General features: G+C 36.8%; 1 long non-coding RNA gene across 1 annotated transcript; it reads right to left on the bottom strand.

Moving 5' to 3' along the window:
* Window positions 1-8485: 8485 nt before the first annotated feature.
* Window positions 8486-9389, bottom strand: LOC311427372. The gene is made up of 3 exons (XR_014687328.1): window positions 9336-9389; window positions 8937-9025; window positions 8486-8594 (listed from the first exon to the last, which is right to left on the bottom strand). It is a non-coding gene; the product is annotated as an uncharacterized lncRNA (long non-coding RNA).
* Between the last annotated feature and the right edge of the window lie 767 nt (window positions 9390-10156).

Raw genomic sequence — 10156 nt, 5'->3', positions numbered from 1 at the left:
GTGCAATAAACATTAACCTCTGCAACACCTTTCTTCTGTACTCTCCAATTACTCAAATTATTCCTATTGATTTTTTAAATTATTCAGCTTGTTCTTATGTGCAGTAATTTGTTGGATCAATTTTGGTTTAATTTCCTATTACAGTCCCATAAATCTTCTATGCAGTGCTTTGCCTTAGTGATATTGACTCTGTGCAAACAATTCAGGGGCTTTAGACATTTTTCAATATTCATCAGTTTAAATATGATCAAAACTTTTTCCTCAGATCCTTATTTCTGGGACCTGAAATGTAGGTGATAACCTATTTAGGACTCAGAATATTTCTTGCATTTCAAATATTGGTACAAACAATTTAGGCACTTGAACAAGTGAGAAAGCATGAAACTCATTGTTCTCAGTATATCACAAGTCACGCTTCTGCTGTTCTTGCATACTAAATTTGCTCTCACTAGGAAAACTGTGAGAAAGCCATTTTTTGCATCCTTTTAATTGTACAGTGGAATACTGCTAATCTTTCATCTTGATGGCAAAAATATTTTAGTCCTCCAATACATTTGATTGCCTGATCTCTCAAATTTCAGTTTGTTTGCTCTTCCTCATAGATTCCACATGTTTCTCCTTCATTGTCTCTGACCCATGCCAAGCTCTATGAAGACAGAAGTAGCATTCTTTGTAGGCCTATAAGAGTCATAGGAGCTGCAAGTTCAGATTCATGGATTCCCCCATCAATAGTCGTAGTCTATATGCACTGGCTATACATATGCAGAAGAAAAGCATGGCCATACCTACTTATTAAATGTAGGGTCAGTTGTGGAGCTGCCTGGAGTTTGACCACATCACTGTGTGGATAAATGACAGGAAGAGTCATTTAACTATCATAGCTGCTGTGCTATATCGAACCTGTGCTTCCTAAATCATTTTCTCTAAGAAGACCGCAAACTAGATGGCAACCTTCTGTAGGTGGAATCCATCCTACAATTTAAAATTGCAAATGCCTCCTTTTTTCACTGAGCCCAAGCCCTGCCCCCTGTACACTTTGTTACATAAAGTGAGAGAGAAGAGGTGTATTAAGTTTGAGCAGGAACAATTCTCCTTCATTACAGCTTGCCAATCACCTGAGCGTATGATTTTTATTTTTTTTTTTTTTAATAAATCATTACTTTGTGGCTTCATTTGAAGAACATGGGATATCAGCAATCAGAATTCTCAAGAAAAAAACATATGAACTTTCAAAAAGTTGAAGTACTGCTCCTGACTTCACAGACATGCAAAAATATAATTGATGACTTCTGACAGCTCAAGGAAGATAGGGCATTTCCCTAATTATACCTGAGTTTGATTGCTAGGTAAAGGTGAACACTGACTGAAAACTAGAAAGAATTCATAAACTTACTGAGAAAAAGATAATTATATGTTTTATTGTATTGTATTGTATTGTATTGTATTGTATTGTATTGTATTGTATTGTATTGTATTTATTTACTGGGGGGGGGGGGAGGTGGGAGGATCTGGCTCAGCTCTGGCCAGCAGCAGGTCCCTTTTGGAGCAGCTGGAGCTGGCTCTGCTCTGACATGGGGCAGCTGCTGGGCTCTGCTAACTTAAGCCACCCCTGCAGCCCCCTGCTACCAAACCTTTGCCATGTAAACACAGAACACATCTCCTGAAAGTTGAAGTTCATAATGTATGAAAGAGTACTTCCAAGTATGCATTCTGTAGCTCTGAAAACTGAACATATATCCCGACCTTTAACATTTTAACTGTGTGCAATCCCACACACTTTTTCATGACATTTTGACACTTTTAAGTACCTGTGTTGCCACAATGTCATATTCCTGTGATCCTTGATTCCCAGAATCATAGAATCACGGATTTTTTAAGGTGGAGGGGACCTCTGGAGGTCATCTGGGCCAACCTTTCTGCTCAAGCAAGCACTCCCACACCCCATGACCATGACCAGGAAGTTTATGAATACCTCCAAAGAGGGTGACTCCAAAGCCTCATTGGGCAACCTGTGCCAGTGCTCCATCACCCATAGAGAGAAAAAAGTGTTTCCTAAAATTTAGAAGAAACCTCTTCTGCTGTACTTTGTGCCCATTGCTTCTTGTCATGGCACTTGGCACCACTGAAAAGAGCCTGTCTCTGTCTTCTTTGCATCCTCCCTTCAGATATTCATGGATATTGATAAAATCTGCAGCACATGAAACCCACCCTAAACCCCTGATCCTCCTCTTTTTCAGGCTAAACAACCCCAGCTCTCCCAGCATCTCTTCAAAGGAGGGGTGCTTCAGTCACTTGATCATCTTTGTGCTCTCTGTTGGACTCTGCTGTGTGTCTAGGTCTCTCTTGAGCTGGCACAGTACCCTAGGTGTGTCCTCACCAATACTGAGCAGAGTGGGTTCCTTCAGAGAACCCCAGTAGTTGTGTAAGGTGACTTCTCTTTACAAAGTTGTGTTGACTCCTTCAGAATATTGGATACATCCATATGCCTATTAATTTTATTCTTTAGAAATACTTCTGCTCATTTGTCCCACATGGATAATGCAATTTAAGTCTATATCTCACCAGCTCTCCAGTGAGATCTCTCAAACAGTTCATTAACATTAACTGCCTTCCAGTCCTCTGGTACACAGGCAGTTTTAAGCAAGATATGATGCTGCAAGGCTGGCATCTCTTTGTGTCCCTATCAAACCTGATGTGTGAATACAATCTGGTTCTAGCAATCTGTTATTGTTCATTTTAGTTCATTTTGCCTATGTGTTCTGTAATCTTGTCTATCAGCCCACTGCCTATTCCTATTTGCATGTTTCTCAAGTTCTTTTTTGGCCTGTCTTATGTTATCATCCTGAACTTAAGAGCACTCACAATTCTTTCTATTTTTGGCATTTCAATACATCATTATCTCTGGCATTCAGGCATGCCAGCTTTCTTATGAGTTTCCTAAAGGAAATTTTGTTTTGTCTTGTTTTGTGGTAAGTGGTGTTTGCTCTGTGCCTCCATTAGGGAGTTTTTAAATTTTAAATGTCTCCCAAAGATTTTTCTGTCTGTTTTCTCCTAATAAATCTCATATTTATGTAACTTCCTCCCTTTGGAGTAAAAAAAAATGCATAAAATTTTTTGCCTTCCTAGATCCTGCAAAGGATTTTGAGTACAAGTATCCTATGATCATTGTGATGCTGTACAGTAGTTTTATGAACATAGTCTTGAATGATGCTCAGGACCAGCCGAGGTGTTGCTTTGCCCATTGAGGTTCCCTGCCTAACTCTTCCACAAAGCAGTTGTTTATGGTATCTAAGAATTTAGCCTCCACTTCATGATCCAACAGGACACCTATTCAAACTACATGGGAGTAGTCTTCTGTTACTATTGTGTTTCCTGACCTCCCAGACTCCTTGCTGTCATTCAGGATGTCAATCTTCTATCAAGCTTATTGTCACATCCTCATTTCCACTCTGCTTTGGGGAGGTTTATCAGGACCTATAAAATGGATTAATGCCAGATTGTTGGTGTAGGGTTGATAGCCTAGGCACAGCTAAATAGGGGCTGTCAGTAGGTGTTTTCACAGTACTGCTTATTGTTGTCTGATAAATTTAAACAAAAGAAGTACTCGTTTGAGAGGACAAAGACCTGATAAATGAGAGGGCAAACAGGGTGGAACAGGATTAACTTTTCTAGGTGGATTGCCAAGTAGGTGTTGTGCTGCTGTCCATGTGGTATTTAGATTGAACATGTGTGCTTAAATTTGTTATTTTTAAAAAGCACAGCAACTGGTCACTCTCCCAATTGTTTATTGGTTATATTTTAAGTTACCTATGACAACTTCATGATTGCAAATTTATATTACCCCATTTTATAACTAATCCTGAAGTATCTGAGGACAAAGTTTCAGTAGCATTAGCACCACCTGTGGTGATTTTACTCAGATGGGTGGCTGAGCTCCACCAACAACCCCCCTCTCACTCTCTTCTCCTCATAGGGAAAGGGGGAGAAAATACAATGGAAAGAGCTCAAGAGTTGAGATAAGGACAGGGGGATCACTCAACAATTATTGTCACATGCAAAACAGACTCAGCATAGAGACATTAATGTAATTTATTACCTATTATTAACAAGCTAGAGCAGTGAGAAGCAAAGCAAAACAAAACAAAAAAGCTAAAAACACCTTCCCCTCCATCCACACTCTTCTATGTCCTCTCCCCAACCAGTGCAGGGGAACAGGGAATGGGGGCTGTGGTCAGTCCCTGACACTTCGTCTCCTCCGCTCCCTCACAGTCCCTCTCTGCCCCTGCTCCCCATGGGGTCCCTCCCAGGGACGCCGTCCTTCTCCAACTGAGCCTGCGGGGGCTGCCCACAGGCAGCAGCTCTTCAAGCACTGCTCCCACACGGCTCCATGCCACGGGGGCCATCCATGCCCCAGGAGCAAATTGCTTCAGTACAGGCTCCTCACCCCCCCAACTTCCCCACTCCCCCCCTACCTCTCCAGCCTCCACAACTGTAGTACTGTTGGTCAAACAATGGGTAGTCAAGTCAGTTGGATTGTCAAGTCAGTCTAATTCAGGAAGTTCATCTTTAAATTTCTAGAGTTGACGAATTAGTACACTCTGTAAATTAGTTAAATCTATTTAATATGTTTTGGTGTATGATGTTCAGAATAAGAATGTACCCAACATTTCTTGTGATATATCTTTTACAAAATGTTATCATCTGCATACAAAAGATCTGTCTGACTTGCTTGCTTTATATATAAACACATGTATTACCCACACAAGCCATGTAGTATTGTTTCAGTTAAAAATTAGTCATTGCATTTTTATTAATGCATATAAACTCTACTTCAGATTTTGCCTGTGTTTACCTGACTACAGTCATGACTGATCATAGTAACAAAAAAAAAAAAAGACTGAAAATAAGCAGAAATTAAGTATACTTAATGACTGATCCAAAATAAGCATGAAACAATTTCTCTACTTCTATTAAATTATATTTTTTGCACTGAATTTCAACTACACTAAAATTCAACTGCACAACAAATAAAAGTGATTGTGAACCCAGTATTCATGTCAGTGCCAGCTATATTTCTAAGTGTGAAGAGCTGATTGATACTAATATCTGACTAACAACACCCGTCACATATGCAGCTTGTGTTGCCTGATAGATAGAGATATAGCTAGGTAGAAATAACAAGGGGTAAAATATTTTATTTCATATCCATTGACTGAAATCATCAGCTACTAATGATATTACTAATTGGACACCATAGCTTTAGTTACAATCCATGTGTACAGGTGTGTTTAAATTTTAAATCACTTATAAAAATGATAAATTGATGAGGAGATCTGAACAATGTTATTTATACCAGTACCTGAACTTAGGACCACATGTTTTTTTCTGGTTAAGAAATAACATGCATCCTTCTGCAATTCTTTTGAGATATTTATTTATTTGTTTGTTTGTTTGTTTATAATGATAAAGGAGCAGGCATGTGCTTCAAGCTTCAATTTTTTAACTCAAATTATGAAAATATGATTAGTAAACAGTCCTGGCTTATTTATTTTTGAATGGCTCTAAGTGAAAATTTTTGACATACAGTATTGCTTTTACTTCTTTTTAAACATTCTTTATATGGATATTATTCTGAAGTATTCTGATCTTTTTAATTTTATGAATTAAAAGCAGAGTATTTGAGAGTAGATTTGTTAATTATAAAGACCCATAGGGTATAATATAACATAAGGACCCAATGATCTCCAGAGGCCCCTTCCACCCCTACAATTCTGTGATTCTGTGATACATTTCTGTACAAAATTTGAGACAAATTTGCACAAACCTTTTCCTTCTATGCAAAATCTGTTAAATGCTCCAGAAAACTGAAAAAAAAAAAAAAAAGTAATCAAATCAAATAAATGACTTAGATAAAACCCGTATTATTAGTGGACTTGTCTTATCCACTGTTTTTACAGGGAGAACAAAATTATCATATTTGTTTCTGAACACGTAAAAGGGGCTACATTGTAATATAAAGCAATCATCCACTTCTCAGTTTTATATTTTTAACATATTATAGCATTGAAACTTATAACAAAAATAATAAAGTAATCCTGTGAAATGAATGTGCCTTTCTTATATCCTACTTTGTACTGGATAAGGCTATATATGATTTCAACAATGCATTGTAAAAAGTAAAATCATATAAAATGTTGTCTTGTAGTTGAGCCTGTAATCCCATAGCTATATTTCTCCATTGATTTTACAGATTTAATGAAATTAAAGTACTTGTCTATCAGGTTGTCCACCTAAATATCCATTCTGCGTTTAAACATTAATTTAATGTCATGTTATGGATAACTGGACTTGTGTCAGTATGATTTAGGGACTGCTTGTACTGCTGTCTCAGTTGGACTTACCTAGAATAATGTACTTTATAAGTGCTTTTTGTGTTGTACTGAGGGTCTATTGCACATGTAATGGCTATACAATCAAACGTTGAGGTACTGTTAATGAACATCCACAGCTAAGGGCAAGGTACTGTTAAAACACCCTGACTAATCAGATACCAAAGGGACATGACACAGTGGAGAATTAAGCACATAATGAAAATATCAACAAGTTCACTGTGCACTAAATAAAAGAGGCAAATGGAAACGTGAGCTTCTTTGATGTGTTTTGCAGCCAAACTATTGAAATCTATATGGCTGTATGCAGGACCATGTAGGATCAGATGAGCATTTCAGGGGGCTTGGGGGGACAAGAGAGGGGCAGGAACGATTGATGTACTTTCAGTGTAACCAGAGTTTAAAATTTAAATTGGTACTTGTCTTCCTTTGCAGTTTGTAACCTTTGATTCAGGAGGGAAAAGTAAATGTGAAAGTATCCAAGTGTGTCCATGACATAAAATTTCCATCATGATCTTGAGCATATGTTAGAAAATTTTTAAATCTTTTTCCATTTTCTCTTTGGTCTACAGAGTAGCTGGGTGAGAATATCTGTAAATAAATATAATTTAAACATTTTTAAATCCATATGTGAAGTAGATGTAAATAGTGTTAAATGGAAAGGTTAGACAAAATATAGGGGTGGACATTAAAATGAGAGGACTTAAAGACCAATTGCTCTCATCAGTAGTAACAAGGTGTCACAGTTGTAGGTTAAAACAACTGTACTTTACCTTTGCCCAGTTACACATCAGACATTGTAAACTGATGCATATGAAGCAAATGTTATGGGTTAACACCTCGTTTTAACTACAGCAAAGATTTTTAATGGGTCTCTAGCCCAGGAAGGAAATAGCAAGCTAAAGGCAAAGGACCCAAATAGCACACAGTCAATAATAGCCTGCAGTAAATTTACTCTGAGAAATTAAATATATACTGTAACACATAGTTACTTAATCAATGCCAGGGAAAGTAAAGCATCTCTGAAAAGTCAAATACTTACAGCTATTTTCACCTTACAGTGAAATGGAAATTGAAGGTGGATGAGATCTTGTGCCTGACATTTGTGCAGTAGGCTTTTTGGAGGGATTTTGCTGGGACTGGGTTGCAGAAGGTGTATGAAGAGCCCAGCCTCTGTGTTTTCATGAGCTGTTCTGGGGATTGCTATGTCTCCAAACAACTCTGTTTGCACCAAAGCCTGCGGAGTTTGCATCAGTTCCCTTCTCTGTCATTCCTTGGAAAATGTCTGTTACTCCTTATGCACACATCTCAGTAATTTCTGGTACCTCAAACATGTCCAGCCCTTACCTCTGAGCAATATGTGCCTGACATTACTAATTCCCGGTGGTCTCAATTCTGAATATCTGCACAGGCCACCCCTGTTAAAATAATAATAATAATAATCTACATACATTTGGTTTACTCCATTCACATTTTGCTGTACGTAGCTACACACTGCAAGCCAAAAAATTGCATCTGTTACCTCTTGCTGAGCAGAAGTCAAGACAATGTGTTTACCCTGAGGGAAAGCTAAGACCTAGCTTACCACCTGGAATGAAAGGCACATCCAAGGTGATTTTAATTCTGACAAATGCAGTCATAAGCTGCTTAGATGGAATCTGGTCACCTGGCAAGTCGGAAAGTTCAGAGGATTGCTTGCAACAGTAAGGAAAAATAACCTTTGAATTTCCTGTAGAATAGGATGGAATATTTTGAGAATATCTGTGATGCCAACAGATTTCTTTTGAAGAGCTGGATTGAGCTGTCAGCCAAAATGTAAGTCATCTTAAAAAGGCAGCAAGGAATTCAACTGAAATGAATAACAAAAGGAAAAAAAAAAGGGGGGGGGGGTGGAGGGGGGAGAATGGAGGGGAGCAAGAAATGGTGAATTCCATTATTGTACAGTGTCTTTTTGTGGGTTTGTCCAAGTGATACCAACAAAAGAAGGGCAGGAGTTGGTAACACATCCATGTTACTCTTTGCTACTGACCTTTTTCTTGTTCTGCTTAGGTGTTCACTTTTGAAAGCAGGAAACTTCTTCAGTGTGTGCTGAGTCCAGGAGACAAAACATTTTCTTTAGCTGTGTTTTCTCTTGGTCACAACAATAACTAGTCATTTTAAATTTGGAGTATATTAAGTTCTTTATGTAGTCCACAGGAAACCCTTCTGGAGTAAGAAATTACATATATTCAGCATTTATGGCTCCCCATACTTGTAATACAAATCTTGCAAGGAAAGAAAGAGGGTAAAGGAACTTAAATCATTATAATCATAATTTAAATCATTAAGCATGAAATATTGTTTCAACAAAACTTATTTTCTTTTTTTCATGAGTAATTTTTGGTTACTTTTACAAAAGAAGATTGATTCTCATTAGCTGGTAAAATCATTGTACAAGTTGTTTACAGCTAATAGCGACTTTACAGTCAATATGAAACCTTTTACCATCAAAAAGGATCCATCATATTTGTCTAAGCAGCTATACAATTTGACATAAATTTTACCTACCTTTAAATGTTTTTGTTTTATTAATTAGAAAATCATTCTTCTCTACTTTTCTGATGAAGTACTTAACTTTTCTTTGTTGATGTCTGTATCTACAGAAATTATGGAAACATAGTAAATGAGATGGAATTAGAAAAAATACTTGAAGAAATATTTTGGTATTTTATTCACAATTGGAAAGACAACTTTAAACAATTCATGTAATATAATGTACTTATCTAATATCCTAATAGTTTATATTTTGAACTGACATGATAAAAACAAATTGTTATGTATAGTTAGAAAAATGAGGCAATCGATATTCCCATAAAGTTTTTTAACTAGTACGTCTTAATTTTTTCATGCTTTCATCATGTAGGTGCAGAAAGGGGGAAAGAAAAAAAAAAAAAAAAAAAGGCCTACCTGCTTCTTAAATTCCCAATTCCCAGTAGTTTTCGTAATTGTGGATCGAGTCTTAAGGCTGAACAGAATGAATAAATTAAAATGAGAAAAATATTTTATTAGCATCATTAGAAGAAGCTATTAATAACCAGAAAAGTCTGAAAAGATATACATGTTATGCATGTCTCAGATTAGATTCAGTGGAAAGGATAGTTTTTACTTTGTTTCTTGCTTGGCTTTGTGACTAATTTCAGAAATAACTTCCTGACTTACCATTTTCTGATAAGCCAATACATGTCAAATTCTACAAACAGATTTACGTAAATCAGAAACTTGAATTATTCAACAGCATAGAGGTCTGTTTTCCTGCTATTCTGAAATTTCAGATATACTCTTACTAATGTTACAGAAAATGGTGGCTGATATGCCATCAAGAATGCTATAAAGCAAAGCATGTTCTGCATCATGCTCTTTTCCCTTTGATGCTCTGTATCTATCTAAAACCTGCAAGATGTTGATGTTGCAAAATAATTTACTCTTCACACTTGTTATACTTTAATAACAACTGTAGACCACCTGGTTTAACCAGTTAATTTTAGAGACAACCAGGGAATATATAGCTGTGGCTATAGCATATGGAATATGCATTAAGATGAATTATGTATTTTAAAGGCATAATAAATGAAGTAGCAAAGAAAATGATTCAGGGAGTTGACCAGTGGCCCAGACCCCAGGCTGTACTGCAGCATTTGTGCAAGATATAGCTTCTGTAATATGTCTCTGCAGCTGATTCCAGCCACTTTATTATTATTATTATTATTATTATTATTATTATTATTATT

The sequence above is a fragment of the Aythya ferina genome, assembly GCF_964211825.1.
Source record: "Aythya ferina genome assembly, chromosome: Z".
NCBI classification, from domain to species: domain Eukaryota; kingdom Metazoa; phylum Chordata; class Aves; order Anseriformes; family Anatidae; genus Aythya; species Aythya ferina.
This window is presented reverse-complemented; position numbering and strand designations above follow the sequence as displayed.